The sequence below is a fragment of the Ailuropoda melanoleuca genome, chromosome 3, assembly GCF_002007445.2.
Source record: "Ailuropoda melanoleuca isolate Jingjing chromosome 3, ASM200744v2, whole genome shotgun sequence".
NCBI classification, from domain to species: domain Eukaryota; kingdom Metazoa; phylum Chordata; class Mammalia; order Carnivora; family Ursidae; genus Ailuropoda; species Ailuropoda melanoleuca.
Window position 1 is genome coordinate 133,407,145 of NC_048220.1, and position 16,638 is coordinate 133,423,782.

General features: G+C 39.7%; 1 protein-coding gene across 6 annotated transcripts in view; it reads right to left on the bottom strand.

Annotated features, from left to right (window-relative positions):
- Nucleotides 1-11,098: 11,098 nt before the first annotated feature.
- LOC109490427 (E3 ubiquitin-protein ligase RNF167-like) overlaps nucleotides 11,099-16,638 on the bottom strand; it is a 136,122-nt gene continuing 130,582 nt past the window's right edge. For all 6 annotated transcript variants that reach the window (XR_004624344.1, XR_002143763.2, XR_004624343.1 and 3 more), the window contains one exon: nucleotides 11,099-12,994. The gene's annotated coding sequence lies outside the window, so the exon portion shown is untranslated. The remainder of the gene's footprint in view (nucleotides 12,995-16,638) is intronic.

A 16,638-nucleotide genomic window follows, 5' to 3' on the forward strand; every position in this document is an offset into this window, starting at 1 on the left:
TAAATCCAGAATGCTCCCTATGTGGACGCACACTTCAGTCAACTTGATTCCTTGAGGTGGGAGTACAGGGAGATGCAGGGTAGGGTGGGGGTGAGTTCTGCTTGGGTTTATTATGGGTCAACGACCATGACAGAGGTTGGATAGGTGATCCAGAGTGTGGGAAAAGATAAAGACTAGAAATAAAAATTTGAGGGTGATTAGCATATGGGACATAATTGAAGACATAAGAGGATAAGATCTCTCAAGGAGGTTTGGTTGTGCTAAGAAGGACATTGGGAAATCCTGGAGGAACTCCAGCATTTAAAGAGAGGGTGGAGGGGGGGAGAAAAGTCCACAGGAGACTGGGAAGGAACAACCAGAGAAGCAGAAGGAGAAGCTGGAGAGGAAGCCTTATCTATTTATCAATTAAAGATAGAGTCTCAAAAGTTAGGGGTGAAAAACAGAGTCAAATGAAACAGAGAAGACATTGTAAAATGTCTGTTGGCCTCACAATGAAGAAAACATGGAAGCAGCCACAGGTACCTTACCAGAGTGGTGTGAAGAAGCCAGTGCTCAGGGACTCCCAGGATAAATAAGAGGACAGGAGGAAATGGGCAGTAGGAAGGGAGACAGCGATAAACTTTCTCATAAACTTGGATGTGGAGCCAAAAGAGACAAAGTGGGCTGGCGGAGGAGCAATGAGAATGGATGAAGGAATAGGAAAAGAGTGGAGTAATCAGATTTGCTTGCCAGTGAGAAGGGAAATTGCTTAACTTATCTTAAAACCATTACATTTTCTCCATCCACAGTGACACAGTCTTACATCAGCTTTCTTTGTTTGGGGCCAGGATGATGATAATAAGTCTCCATTCCCCTCTTGTCCATTAAATGGGCTGTAGAGGGAGGTCTGTTTGGGTTCCCTTCTCTAGTTATGTTTTTTAAAGATGAGAGACTGTTGAGAAGGTGAAGGGTCAAGAGAAAAAAAAAAATCCAAGAACTGTAAAGAATGGAAAGACTAAACATTCTAGAAAAGGGGAAAACAGAGAGTGAGAAGAGTGGGAATCTGTGGGAGAGGCCAACAATTCACTTCAGAGAAGGGACATTTTTATCTCTGAGCAAAAGAAAAGTGGACAAGGAATGGTACAGACAGATATGCTTATAGGCAGGGAGGAGGAACAAAGTTGAAAAAATTGTCTTTTTTTAATTTTAATCATTTTGTCGAGCAGCGTCTAGTCATTATCACAACCGATGATATATTGTGACAGACGCTTATTTATGGCATGGCTTCATTTGATGGTTCCTTCTCTCTCAGGTTGGGGCCCCCTTAGTCAGACGTCCACCAGCTGGGAGCCTTTACCTGCAGTCCTGGAGAGAATGATGGGAATGTAGCACTCTTTTCTCTGAAGGGCGGGAAAATTCTAGGACTTTCCTATCAAGGTACAGAAAGAATCTTTCCTGTGTTTTTATCTTCACCCTTGAGAATGTAGAGGAGTCTGCTTGTGACTTGAATTTCTTCTCAAGGCCCCAAGGGTAGGAAGGGGGGTAGGAGAAAGAGATACATATGGGTCAAAGTTGGCCTTCCTCCTGAAGAACCAAGAATCTGATACCTGCATGGTCTTTCCCTCAAGCATCTCCTACGATAGCACCCGAACTCTCACCCACATCAAAGGAAAGAAGGCTCACCAAAAAGATTATCTAAAGGTGATAAAGAAAAGCAGATAATAAGTATACCAGCCAAATCTGAGTTGCAAAGGATGTAAAAGATAAATTATGTCAATTTTCTCATTTTTATAGGGAAAGTCAATAGTTATTTTCTAAATGAAAAAAAAAATCCAAACTAGGTTTTCATTATATTCTAAAAACAAATTGAAATAATTCTAAGTCATCAAAAAAAATTCAAAATTGAATGATCAAAGCTAGTTAATTCTAAAGAAAAAGCAAAGAAGGAATTTAGAATAGAAAATAATAGAAAACATATCATTTACAACAGCAACACAAAGAAAGCACAAGATACCTAATAAAGAATAAACCTGATAAGACCTATGTAAGAGATCTTTCTGTGAAGAAAGTATAAAAACTCTCCTGAGATACATAACAGAAGACACCAATACATGAATATAAATATTGTGTTCTCATAGAGAAAGAATAAATATTTTAAATGACCCAATTATCCCAAAATGTATTGATCTATTTAATATTTCCAATACAATGCTATAAAAGAAGTTTTTTAAAAATCAGCAACTTAATTCTAAAGCTTATATTAGAAAACAATATGTAGGAATACCCATAAAGTTTGGTATTTCCATGAAAAGTGATAATAAAGGTAAACTTGCCAGGTAGTAAAATAGCAATCAAAACATTTCAGGACTGGAGACCAAATAGACAGATCAAGGTATAGAGTAGAGAATTCAGAAGCTTCTCCAAATTAAAAAAAAAAAAAGTAAAAATAAAATCATGGAAGGATTTACTTGTAGGAAGATTCAGTAAACGTACTTTCCAAATGCTTGCACTAAGTACAGTTTAAAACATTATCTATAAAATAAAGATTAGAAAACTTTAAAATATGGAGGTAGAAGGCTGATGGCTATGAACCACAGGAAATGTGAAATCACTCAGTGATGAGTTCCTAGGATTTCCTTTTGCCTACTATATTACAGACTTGGAGCTGAAGGAGCTAAAGCTGACAATCTGGAAATACGAGTGGATCCAGAACAACAACAATAAAAAACAAACCCAAAAAAAAAAAAAAAAACAGGAAAGGGACACCTAGTAAGACGGAAACTCTTATTTTTTTATTTAAAGGGTTATTTATTTATTTATTTGAGAGAGAGAGGGAGGGAGAGAGTGAGCGAGCATGCAAGCAGGAGGAGGGGCAGAGGGAGAGGGAGAGAAGAAGATTCCCCACTAAGTGGGGAGCCTGATGTGAGGCTAGATTTCATGAACCTGAAATCATGACCTGAGCAGAAACCAAGAGTAAGACACCTAACTGAATAAGTCACCCAGGTGTCCCAGTAAGACACAAACTTTTAGATAAGAAGCACTCTGTGCCAACCAAATACCACACAAAAAAATCTTTGTCCCCGTACCACCTACTTCAGTGAGTACTGAAATGAAAAAGATGGACTTCCACCCTTTCTATGCTATAACAAGGAAGCTCACCCACAACTGGTTTAGGGAGTAACATGGGGATACCAGTCTTCCATCCACAGCTGGCAATAAGAAGCCACCGCTACCATACGGGAGGCCTGATGGAGTCAGGACTTTGACCAGTAGCAGTAATGAGGCCACTCCACTACTCTGTGGAATCAGTAGTGACCATGTGAGCAGAAGTAATGAGTTTCCCCTAACCCTCCCAGCCAGGGAGCCACCAGTGAAGACCTACTGGGGAACCCAGCTATAACAAAGAGCCCCAATATCAACATGGCAGGGATGTTAGGATTATCTGAGGAAGACTTTAAGTGAGACATCATAAATATTCTTCAATAAGTAAATATAAACTCATTTGAAACAAATGAGAAATAAACAGTATCAGCAAAGAAATAAAATCTATAGAGAAAAACCAAATGGGAATTTTTTAAATATTAATTCCAATATAGTCAATATACAGTGTTATATTAGTTTCAGGTGTACAGTAGAGTGATTCAACAATTCTATCCATTACTCAGTGGTCATCATGATAAGTGTGCTTTTTTTTTTTAAGATTTTATTTATTTATTCGACAGAGATAGAGACAGCCAGTGAGAGAGGGAACACAAGCAGGGGAAGTGGGAGAGGAAGAAGCAGGCTCATAGCGGAGGAGCCTGATGTGGGGCTCGATCCCATAACGCCGGGATCACGCCCTGAGCCAAAGGCAGATGCGTAACCCCTGTGCCACCCAGGCGCCCCATGATAAGTGTGCTTTTAATCCTCTTCATCCAAATAAGAATTTCAGAACAGAAAAATAAAATAACTGAAATAAAATCTCAGTGGGTAGGCTCAACAGCAGAGTGAAGGGGACACAGGAAAGAATCAATTAACTTGAGGATAAATCTATATAATTTTCAAAATCTGTATAAAAAGAGAGAGAAAATAGATTGAAAAAAAATAACCAAGTTTTAGGGACCTATGGGTCAATAAAACAAAAGATCTAGCATTCATGTCATCTGAGTCCTTGAGGAAGGAAACACAGCTTAAATTTTCCAATCTGCTAAAAGACATAAATGCATAAATTTGAAAAGCCAGATGAACCATAAGGTACACCCAAAGAAACACACACCAAGAAGCATCATAATAAAACTTCTAAAAATTAAAGACAAATACAAAGGCAGAGCAGCAGTCAAACATAGTACAATCTCTGGTCCAACTTCATCCTTCCACCAGTGTTTTTTGGTTCTCCTGTATCTTTAGGCTCATAGAAAGGTGGATTCAACTCTTCTGGGTCTCCAGCCTCTCTCTTGATGGCTCTATTTTAGGGCTGAGAACACTTTTTTTTTTCCCCCCCAAAAGCTACCAGTAAACCTTCTGTTGTGTATCATTTAGCCAATTTGGTTATTTGGCCCATTTCTAAACCAATCCCCATGCAAGAGAATGCCTTCTGCTGATTGGCTGTAGCCGGATTTTCAAAACCATATTTTATGCAGAGGCAGGAGTTTCTTCATTAGATTAAAAATTAATGCACCATCATGGTGCTCTTCTGCACAAAATCCCTCCTAGTTTCCCAGAAGCCATACTATTGACTTCTGTCAACGAAATATCAATCAAGTCCTAGCCTCATGGTAATGGATGGGGCCAAGTTAATAAAGTCTGTCTTGAGTTCATCCTCTTCTTTTTTGGGTAACTTGTGCAAATCAATTGTTTTTCCTGTAATGAAAATCCCCAACCTATGATATGTGATATCTCTGAGGGTGAGAATTTCAACCTAAGTAGGAAGGGCAGCAGTGGGCCCAAGGGTGACAAAATCAACCCTTCATTTGCTTTTCTCCTTTCACTTAAGAGTGTATATATATATATTTTTTCTTTTATTTACATTCAATTAGCCAAAACATTAGTTTTTGACGTAATGTTCAGTGATTCATTAGTTGTCTATAACACCCAATGCTCATGATATCACGTGCCCTCCTTAATGACCATCACACAGTTACCCCATCCCCCTTCCACCTCCCCTCCAGCAACCCTCAGTTTGTTTCCCAGAGTCAATAGTCTCTCATGGTTTTTCTTTGTCTCCTTCTCTGATTTCTTCCCATAAGAGTATATTTTTAATAACTTTTGCCTACTGAGCAGATTTTTATCATGCAGACTCCCCTACAAATAAGTTTCTCCCTTAGAGTCCATCCTTAGCATACCAGGAGGTCTTCGGGAACTGCTCTAAAACTTGTGTGTCAAATGATTTGGAAGAGTTTGTCCATCTTTAATGTCCACTAAGAATAAAAGAATAATAAACATTTCTCCCACAAGAAAACTTTTTGAATGTATCAATTAGTGCCATGATATCAGTAGTCTGGCCCCAAATGGAGAGCTGAACTCGAGCAATTCTGCTATTGAATGGCTGTTACTTTGAACATCTTTCTGTTTGTTGGCTCCACATTGTAAACAACAAATTACAGATGTTTTCTACCATCCTGTCACCTTAGGGGCACCAGATATTCTTTCTGTTCCCCAGAACCTTGAAAAGGTGGGGGCCCATCACTGCAAAAAGTCTCCTTGCTGGGCCACTAGCAAATGGCAAGGGAAATTTTCTAACATGTTTGCTAGTGGACTAGTATTTCGATGCATGGCAGCAAGAGTAGCCTAAGAAAAATATCTGATTATTAGCTAAATACAATCCTAATTCCTTTATAAATTTTATGCAGATCACAGAGAAATAACACCACGGAGGTTGTGTGATAAAACTGTGGTATACAGAAAAATGAAATAAAGTCTAAGCTTCTCTTTTAGCTTTAACCACATATCTAGAACTATCTTAACAAACTATAGACCATAATGACTGTCAGTGAAGAATTTAATGGAGCTTTGTGGTGATCTGTGGAACTCTTTGCCAAAATATTTAACCTGGATTCAGGGTGACAAATTATCTGTATTTCCCACAGCCACTCATAATGAGCCTAGAAGGAAATATAGCTTCCATAGCAGCCAAGCTGTTAAAGTGAATAATAAGCGGGAAAGTTCATAAATTCAGTAAATATGACCTGTTATGGAAAGAGTGGCTGGCTTCTGACAAATTTAAGAGTGTTTCTGGGGGTTTGTCAGTCAACAGTTATCTATTGAGCACTTACTGTGTACAGACAATGTTCCTGGGACACGGGATACAGAAGTAAACAAAACAGTGAGCACATCTATCCTTTAGAAATTTATATCCTCAGGAGTGTGAGGAGAGTGGCAGCTAATATACACAGAAACTGATAATAAATCTGATACACTTAGACACTACGAAGAGCTATGGTTAAAGATAATATCCTACCGACATGGAGTAGTCAGAAAGGTAATTTCTGAAGGGTGACAGCTATGTTAAGAAGGGACATTCATGATGATGAGGGGCTGATAAACCTCCCAAGAGAGAACAAGTTCAAAGACAATTTCTGAAACTGGAATGACCTTCTGAATTTTTTTGTCATTGTTAATTAAATCTCACGTCGACCCCCACCCCTAGGTATGAAGGGCTTCCATATAATGGAATTTAGCTAGTTCTCACGGCAACCCTGAGGCACGCATACTATCATCCCTGTTTTGCCCGTTAGAGGACAGAAGCCAAGCAGTGATGTGCAGCAACTTCTCAAGGTCACATATGCATCTGCAGCACAGCCTGAATGTAAACCCAGTCTCTTAATCCCAAATCCTGTGTAACACATCATCTTTCATAGGTGTCAAAGCTCTAGTGTGTTAAGAACAAACTGGAACATTTGTAAGACTTCTTTGAGTTATTATTATTATTATTATCCAGGATAATAAATATGTCCTTTGACTATCTTTGATATCGCTATCAAAGAAAGAAAAAAATAAGGCTAAGGTTTCTTTAAGAAACCAGGTGTTACAGCTGAGCACCCGGCCTAAGGAGGAGGCCCCTGGAGTATGGAGCAGCTCAGGCAGTGACATTTCATTGTATCTGTCACTTGTGAAAAGGCAGTCTGGATTCTCTCTGGGGAGGCAAAAGAGATAAGAATTAAGAAGAAAAGGGCAGAAATACAGAAACGCAGAAATTTAAATTTCAGATGACAAGAGAACATCATAGATCCAAAGAACATGGGAACCATTTGGATCATTTGAAGTTGAGAATCATCCACAAAGACACCCTTCCATGTCGGTGGTAATTGACCTTTGGATTCAATGTGGCAGAATTACTGAGCACTTACTTTTGGTTTACTTTCACTAGGGCTCAAAACCATAGAGATGGGACTGAGAAAACAGAAAAAAATTCAAGGACATAGAAATTGTCATTAGTACAGCAAGGCAGTACTATTCCATGATATCGTTTGGGTGGTATGCAACTTTTTTTTTCTAATTTGATTTTTAGGCATAAATCTAAGGCACACACGTAGAAGATACCCCCTCTCCTGTCAATTAGCCATCTCTGAAGTCAAGTTATCCGTGTGGCCGTGTAACCCCAATAAAATCACAGTGCCAAAGAGGAACCACATACTTTAGAATCTAAAGACCTGTTTGATTTTAAATTTAAATTAATAAAATAAAAATGAAAAGTCAGTTCCTCAATCATACTAGCTCTATTGCAAGAGCTCAGTAACCACAGGTAGTTCATAGCTCTTGCATTGCACGGCATAGAACAGAACATTTCCACATCCCAGAAAGTTCTATGGGACATGACTGGACCAGATGGCATTTGTGCAATGACATAAATCTCACATCCTCTCTATCCAGTCTCTCACATGCCACATATTTTTCACTCCAAAAATCTCCTTGCCCCACATCTCATTCTGGTCTAATTTTGATGTGTTATCTTTAATCTCTTTGCCATATTAGTCATAGCATAAAAAATTTAGATATAGTTGTGAATTTAATCGCACTTGTTCCAATACCATTATTTTATACATGAGGAAATGCCTGCCCGTTGTAGTAAAATGTATCCATTAATTAAATAAATATTTATTTAGTGTCTATATGTTCTAAGCACCTAGGACAGACCAAACTCTGACCCTCATGGAGCTTAAAATTGAATGCAGAGGACAGACAATAAAAAGAAAACAAACAAACAAATAAATGTATAAGGCTAGGAAGGAAGTTAATGCAGGACAAAGAGACAGAGGGAAAGGAGGGGGTGGGGGCAAAAAGAAGGGGAGTGGAGAGAGTAGTTGTAGCTCCTCCATGGAAGGAGGCCAGAGAGAGCTTCTCTACAAAGGTGGTAGTTGAAACAAGACCTGAAAATGTGAAAGGACAAGCCATGTGAAGGTCTAGGGTAAGAGCATCCCAAACACAGGAAACAGCAAGAGCAAAGTCCAAGGACTGGAATAAGCTTGATGTGTTCAAGAAGAATAAATAAGGGCAGAGTTTCTGGAGAAAAGTGAGCAAGGGGAAAGTGAAGGGAGGTAAGGTCTGAAAAGCAGTCAAGGGCGATCTTCCAGGGCCATGTCTTTGTTATCTATTGCTGTGTAACAATTAACCCAAGACGTAGTGGGTCGAAAGAGCATTTATTAATCCACAGTTGCTGTAGGTCAGAAATCTGGGTAAAACTGGGCTGGATACTCTGCTTCAGAATCTCTCATAGGCTGCAGTTCAGATGTTGGCAGGAGCAGGGGTCATCTGAAGTCTCCAGAAGGATCCACACCAAGCTCATTTGCACAGTTGTTGCCAACATTCAGTTTTTTGTTGTCTTCAGTGTCTCAGCGCTTCCTGGTCATCAGGTTACCCTGATGGAAGTCACAGACTTTTGTAATCTAATTACAGAAGTCAGGTCCCATTACTTTTACCTTATTCTATTTGTCAGAGCAAATGGTCAGGTCTAGCCAACACAGGAGGGGAGGAAATTGCATAAGAGCACAAATAGCAGGAGGTGGGCACCACTGAGGCACATTTTAGAAGTTTGCCCAACACAGGTCTCGTGAACCAGGGTAAGGAGTTGGAATTTATGTTAGGAGTGGTTGGAGGCATAGGGGAGCTTCACTTGGGACACTGATACAATCTGATCTGCAGTCCAGGACTGGCTCTCACGTGGGGAAGAGATGTAGCAGGCCAGCTGTGGAAATAGGGACAAGGTAAAAAGCTATTGCAACTGCTCAAGTGACTGAGTTAAGAAGATAGTGAGACACCACCAAATTTGAGATCTGTTTTAAAGATAGAGCCTACGGTATTTGCTGATGGGTTGGACATGGAGAGGGAGAAGAAGAGATAGAGACTCTCACAAGAAAACTTGAAATGGTGATGGACAGATCCCCACAGACAGATTTCCCAAGAAAATCTTCCAAGAGATAATGCCTCATGTTTCCTTGCACTTTCTCTTTTCCTTCTCCCTACATCTCCTTTAACACTTATCTGATGATCAAAGTCACTTCATAGTGTTGATGCTTAGAAAAATCTAGAACTTCCACACTTGCAATATGCTACAATAGAAGTCACAGTTTAAAAGCTGTAGAGAAGAGGGGACATCAAAAATATAGATGGTCCCCAAATTACGATGATGGTTCGGTTCATGCATTTTTGACTTAAGGATTGTGAGAAAATAAGGCACACTCAGTAGAAACCATACCTTGAAGTTTGCATTTGGATGTTTTCCCGGGCCAGGGGCATGTGACCTGATATTCTCCCGTGATGCTGGGGAGAGGGGCAGCTCCCAGTCAGTCTTGTGATCACAAGGGTCAGCAAATGATACACCGACAACCATCTGTCCCCGTACAACCAGGCTTTTTCCCACTTTCAGCACAGTAGTCAATAAATGACATGAGAAAATCAACATTTTCTCATAAAACAGTCTCTGTGTTAGATGATTTTGCCCAACACTAGGCTCACGGAAGTATTCTGAACACGTTTAAGGTAGGCTGGGCTCAGTTGTGGTGTTTGGTAGGTTAGGTATGTTAAATGCATTTTTGACTTACCGTGCAGTCAACTTATAACAGGCTTAGGAAGATTACCCCATCATAAGTTAAGGAAGCTCTGTAGTTGCCATTGTTAATTCCTAAAAATGTGATACTATCTTTTCAAGTTTGTGTTCCAGTTTCTCATATTCACTCATATTCTAACATGCCCTCATCATTCCTGTTTTCTTTAAAAACTGGAAATACTTTCATTGTCTTAAGAAAAAAAATAAAGACAATGAATTGCTTTCTCAAGGATATTAGGAAGCTGATTTTACATTTTTAGTATTTTGACTTTAATAACAAATTGCTGTACTCTGTAAATTCGCGGACTCACAGGAGAATTTGACTTACAGCACCGAACCTCCCTACACCCACTAAGAAGAACCCAACAGGTTAAACAAGGTCATGGACATATTTCATGAGCCTCCCTGATTCACTCAATGTACAGTCTTAGGCTAACATTGTGTAGCCAAATACCAAATAAACAAAACTTAAATAAGTCATAGTTAACACTAAACAATATAAATTTTCTTCCCCAGGTGTAATAATTAACTCAGATAACTTCACGACTAAAGCAACTGATGCCATCGTTGCCCTCAGCAGAATATGATTTTACTCGGGAATTGGCTCACTTTCCCTTCATGCTTCTCTCTCTTATCTGCCCCACCCACTCCCTATACACAAGGTCTTATCTGGGTTTGTCTTCCTCATTGGGAATAGAATCCCCCAAAGATGGTTAAGACCTTCAGGAAGAAATACCCCCTAGAGCCTGAGCTTCTCCCATCACTCATCCTCAATGTCACCAGACAGGAAACCTTGGCAGATAACTAAAAGCTTTGAACATCCTCCATTTTATATGAAACATGTGCACTCATCCAATCTCTGTGACAATTCCTTTGTGTATTCTAGTAAAAGTGAAATTTAACCCCATAACAAGAGAACACATTTTTCTTGACTTTCACCTTATATCTCTTCAGAAAAAAAAAAATTTAGACTGCTTCTCATAATCATTTCCAATCATTTCATTTTTCCCAGGGTAGAGAGACAGAGAGGAAGAGGGAGAGAGGGGGGGGGGCAAAAAAGAAGAAGGAGGAGAAAAAAGAGGAGGTAGATGGGGGGAGAGGGGGAAGACAAAGACGAAGAAGAAAATGTAGGAGGAAGATGGGGAGAGGGAGATGGAGAATATGAAAGAACAAGGCTGGAACACTGAAGTAGAAAAGGGAACAGTGACTCCAAATTTAGTCTTGAAGGCCCCATGGTGAGCTGCCTATTCCCCTGAAAATTTGCCAGCTCTGGAACTATGTACATGTATGTTTCATCCCAGGATATAGCTATGGACAAGCTGCTCAAACCCAAAGAGATGAGGTGACATGCCTAAAGCCATATAGTTAAGTGGGGAAAAAACCCTGAACGATAACACAGGCTTTCTGACTGCCATCTTTAAGTTTCTAAGGCATTCACAGAGGCTTAGAACTTTCTTAGAGGATTACTTCAAAGATGTGACCTTCCTGTCGATGAACCCAAGGTTCCTCCAACTATACACAGCCTTCTTCTTAAGCCAATTACTTCAAAAAATACATCTTACGCCTCTAATTTTTACTGTCAGCATTGATGGTGAACTTGATGTTTCCTGTAACACGTACAATGTCGGGTCTGCAGAGCACAAAGATGAGTAGGACCCCCTGAAGCCCCCTCTGCAATTCAATCCTATTTTCCATGTCCCATCAACAGACACCCCAAGAGACCAGCCTCTCCACATTGGCTTCAGTCTAACTGTTCTCAAATCCACCTTTCACACCAAGTCAGCTCAAATACACAATTTTTCTCTGCTCTGCCTTAAAACCCTTTTCTTCCCATTTCCCATATTTCTATTCACTCTTCTGCCACTTTTCCACATGGACCTAAAGCCTTGTTATGTTTCCTTACCTAACCTCCCATCTTGCCACTGCACCAACATTAGAGTCTCTTCCTTTTTCCCATAGGCCATTCTACACAGTATCATCCTTACAAAAGTCCATTCATACTTCAAGAGGCAGGCCAAATCTCATTCCTCAAACCGACCTTCTTTCATGCCTGCACTGACATTGGACATATGTCTATTCATCACATGATATTATAATCAGTGATTTATATGTCTATCTTTCCCACTATAATATAAATCCTTCACAGGAAAGAATGGACCTTAATTCATCCCCAGTGCCTAGACTAACTGCCTAGCTCTTCATCGATAGCCAATACATTTTTATAAATGAAATAATGCACTGTAATAGTTAATGATAACAATATATTGATAGAACAATATAATGATAACAATGATAAAATTTATTGAGAACCAACACCATTATAGGTATCACTACAAGCACTTTCCATAATTTATTTAATCTAATCCTTATATCAAGCTTATGATAGGAGCCATTATTATCCCCATATTACAAATAAAGAAAATGAAGAGCAAAGTTAAATAGCCCAAGGCCACAAAGCTAAGAAATGAAAAAGGTGTGATTTAAACCCCGGCACTCCTAACCACTGGGCAATTTGCTGCCTGTAGACTAGGCATTGACAAACTTTTTCTTAAAGGACCACATAATAAATAGTTCTGGTTTTGTGGGATAAATATAACTATTCAACTTTGCTGTTATATAGAAAAATGGCTGTAGAAAATATATAAATAAATGAGTGTAGCTGTGTTCCAATAAAACTTTATTTATAAAAATGGTCAATGGCCTAATTTAGCTCAAGACATGTGGTTTCCTGACCTTTACTGTAGACTCTGCCCTATGTATCCCAATATCGTGCATCTAAAACATTTAGAAAACACATTCAAGTACTTGAATACTAAAAATAGACCCACCGAGTCCATCATAGAAAAGTACAGAGACATTCCTTATCAGCAGCAGGGAAAATAGTTGCAAATGCCAAAGACCTTTCCTGTGATTTCATCTTGGGTTTGGTGTTTGGTGTGGCTAAGGACAGGGTTCCAGAACAACCGCGCTGCTCAGCATCCGATGGCTATATGCCTAGAAGACAAATAAGGACGAATGTCAAGAAAATGTCTTAGTCTCTTTCCTAGCCATTCAGCAATGGCTTCGCTCAGAACTACTGCAAACCTGGCCACATGGAACTTCCAGGCCAGGCTGGCTGAGGCCCAAAGCCCACCTGTAACAAAGCAAAAGCAAAATAAATGCAAAGATCTGTTATATAGAGCTAGACCTATCTATATAAATAGATGTATAGAGATGTGCAGGTAGAAGGGGAATGGCTGCTTGCAGTATCCCTACCACATTGTCAGATTCCCGAGGAGAAGATCAGTCCTGAATCTCTTTATAACCCACACATTGAACCCACCATACAACCAGCACTCTTTATCCAGTGTTTGAGGAGCCTACCCTGCCGTCCAGCTTCTAGACCCATGCTGTCTGTTGACGTGCCCTGGCTCACACCACTGTTGGTTCAACCCTCACAAACTCTGGGCAGCGGAAACCCCTGACATTTTATTCTTGACGTCAAGCCCCTGCCTGTTCTTTGTTAAACCCAAACGGTTTCCTTTAAGCACGACTTTAAAGATTCCTGAAGGCACTGCCACCGGGCTGCCTCTCTGCCTTTGCAGACTGAACTCCTGAACCGATTGGATCCCCTGGCAGCACGCCTTCTCACATTGTTCCAACCTCCTGGACACCCCCCCCCTTGCCACCTGTCTCTCATTCACTTCCCTGCTCTTCCAGTTGGACAGAAACCCATCCTCTCTGGACTCTTGGGCTTTTCCCCTGCTTTCCTGATGTGGCTTTTGTCTTTTCTTCTGGGCTTGGTATTTTTATAACCATTTTGACAACCATGCTTTCTCATCTCAACCCAGTTCCTCCCCTTTCTACAGGATTCCCTGGGGGCATTTGCCATTGCCATTCCTCCATTTTGGATGGGAGAACAGAACCTGTATTGACCTTCTGCAACCTCTTATCTTGTAGGCGCGCTTCAGTCTCCCACTTGCCACCTTCCATTCCATCTGTACCATTTGCTGTGCTCTACAACCCTCTATATGAGTGGAGGACTCTTCAAGGGCTGTTTAAAAATATATATATTATTACTACTATTCAGATCTTGTTACTCCCTGTCCAAATTCTAACCAAGAAAAAACTAGTCAGGTTCACTGAATATTTAAGAAAACCAGTGGCTCAGTGTATGCCATTAAAAATAAAGAAATACCTCACTGTTTGCTGTCAGTCAGTATTTGCCTATAAGGGCAGGGGGGAAAAATGATGACATATTTTTATCATTTACATCTTTTTCTGTGAAGGGTACAGCTAAAATGGGTTTAATGACCCATTAAATGAAGATGTTGTTTGGGTACTTGCTTGTACATTAAGGACCAGCTCTAAGAAGTTCAAATTTTATGCCCACTTACCGGAAGTACAAAAATTACCTCAAATGGGAGCCATTGCTAATTTTATTTTTTTTATCTATTTCTTTATTTGTAACATGATCCAAAAGAGATGAGAATATATTTGTTCTCAGTTAATTTTCAGATCACTCCAGAAAACGTCCAATATTGTGTTTCTTTGTGCTTCGTTCAGAGGCTGCTCTGGTGGTTTGAAAGAGACAAAAGACATCCCCTAGTGAACACTGCCGTTCCTCTAGGGGAAAGCTCTACCCAGCTAATAGCTATTTTAAGATGTTGAATGCATTACCACAGGCTGCAATTACTCTGTGAATTCCAATTTGAATTGAAGTATCATCTCTCAAGGGGGTAATCCTAGGGTCACATTTCCTTTTCCAGGCAAAGTAAAACATCGCTTTGACTATTCAGGCCACTGTAAGAAATCTCAGACAGTCAAAGCTCCTCTTCATTTTAAAGTAAGTAACATTATCTTTTAAAAATATAAGCAATTTGGAATTCACAAAAACAATAACCTACAGTGATAAAAGGAGCAAATCAGCCACAAATAATCACTAATTATGGTCAAGTGTTGAATAAAGATACCATGTAACTAATGAAGACCCTTTAAGCATCATATCTGTGTGATACTGAAAGAAATCTTACAGAAACCTTTCTATGATCCTTAAAACTTCGAATGGGCTTTTAGAAGCCAATGGTGCCATGTCTTTGTGCAACAATTATTATTTACTGTATTTGTCTTCTTCCAAAATTAACGTTCCAAATACCTTAATGCCTTTTTCAATCAAGTGGAAGGAAGCTCCAGACGGGCAATGCCCTCTCAGCTTTTTGGTGCTTATCCACCGTCTTCATCCCCTTCAAAGGAGAGCATGAATGACCCTAGCTCTGTGTGCAGTCTGTCCAACAGTGTCATATTCATGGGCTCACAGGGCCCTTATATCAAGCACAGTCTGGCATCTTGTTCTGATTTTGTTCCCAAGTAAAATAGCAAATTTACAGGTTACCGGAAAAGTATCGCCTCTATTTACATTTCCTTGTTTTTTTCTGCCTCCTTATTTTAACAAAGGTTAATTTTGCTAAAAGGAAAAATGAAACAATAGCTCTCAAAAATAAATCATCAGAAATTATTACCTTTACTAGGACGATACAACTGACCTGCCCAGAAATAGAGTTGTACCTTTGTCTTCTGACTGAAGACTTACTCATTTGGATCTTTTCTTGTTCTCCCAGACCTACGTAACAAAGAGTCTACCTGAATGATGCCATTTTTTTTTTCCCAATCCCTGAGCCACCACCTAAGGTCAGGTGACCATCCTCTCTCACCTGGATTACTGGACCACCTTCTAACTGGCCTTCCCAACCCTAGTCTTGCCCCCTCTTCCACAGTAACCCATTCTCTGCACTTCAGTCATGATGAGAACTCCAAATGCTCTAACCAGTTAATTGAGCCTTTTCACATTCTAGCGTCTTCTCACACTGGCAGCCTCATTAAACCTTCCTCTCTGCTTCATAATCCAAGTCCTAGAAGTACTGCAATTCTTTTTGTCCTGGAACATGTCACGTTCTCTTCCCTGTAGCTTTGCAGGCACTGTGCTTCAGTCTGCCTAAACACTGCTGCCCCTCCACATTCCTGGGCCCAGCCCTTTTACACCTTTGAAGTCGCAGTGTAATTTGCATTTCCTTTCCCATGCTTTTCTAGATCTTTCTTCCCCACCTAAAGGCCTAAAGACCTCTAGTCTGAGAAGTACTAGAGATACATGTTTTCTATCACATTTTATTTAATGGGCTTCTTATTCTCTTCTTCCCATGAGAGCAGGGCCTGATCTATCTCACACACTGTTCTATAAGAACTAGAACACAGGCCTGTATTTACAGAATGAATGACTGGTTGATCTGCTGGTTGAAACAATGGATGAATAGATATTTTTTAATGTATGGAGTTAGGATGACTGTCTGAGAAAATCAGACAGCAGAACTTGTAGTGCATCTTTGAAAATATTCATGCGTCTTTAAAAACGTTCCACCACACCTTGATTTGATATGACATATTAATTACCAAAAAATGTTTGCAACCTCATTTATATAATCAAGTTTTAAAGAAGTGATTTTAAAATATTTCTGTATTCATTTTGGGTATACGACAGTGACTGAGCTAGTAGCTCATGATAATTAGACACAATTCACTGTTTCTTTCTCCAAGAAACTTAAAGCCCAGGGATGCGCTGTACAATAAATTTTTTAAAGAAAGAAAGTCTGTTTAAAGAAAAAAAA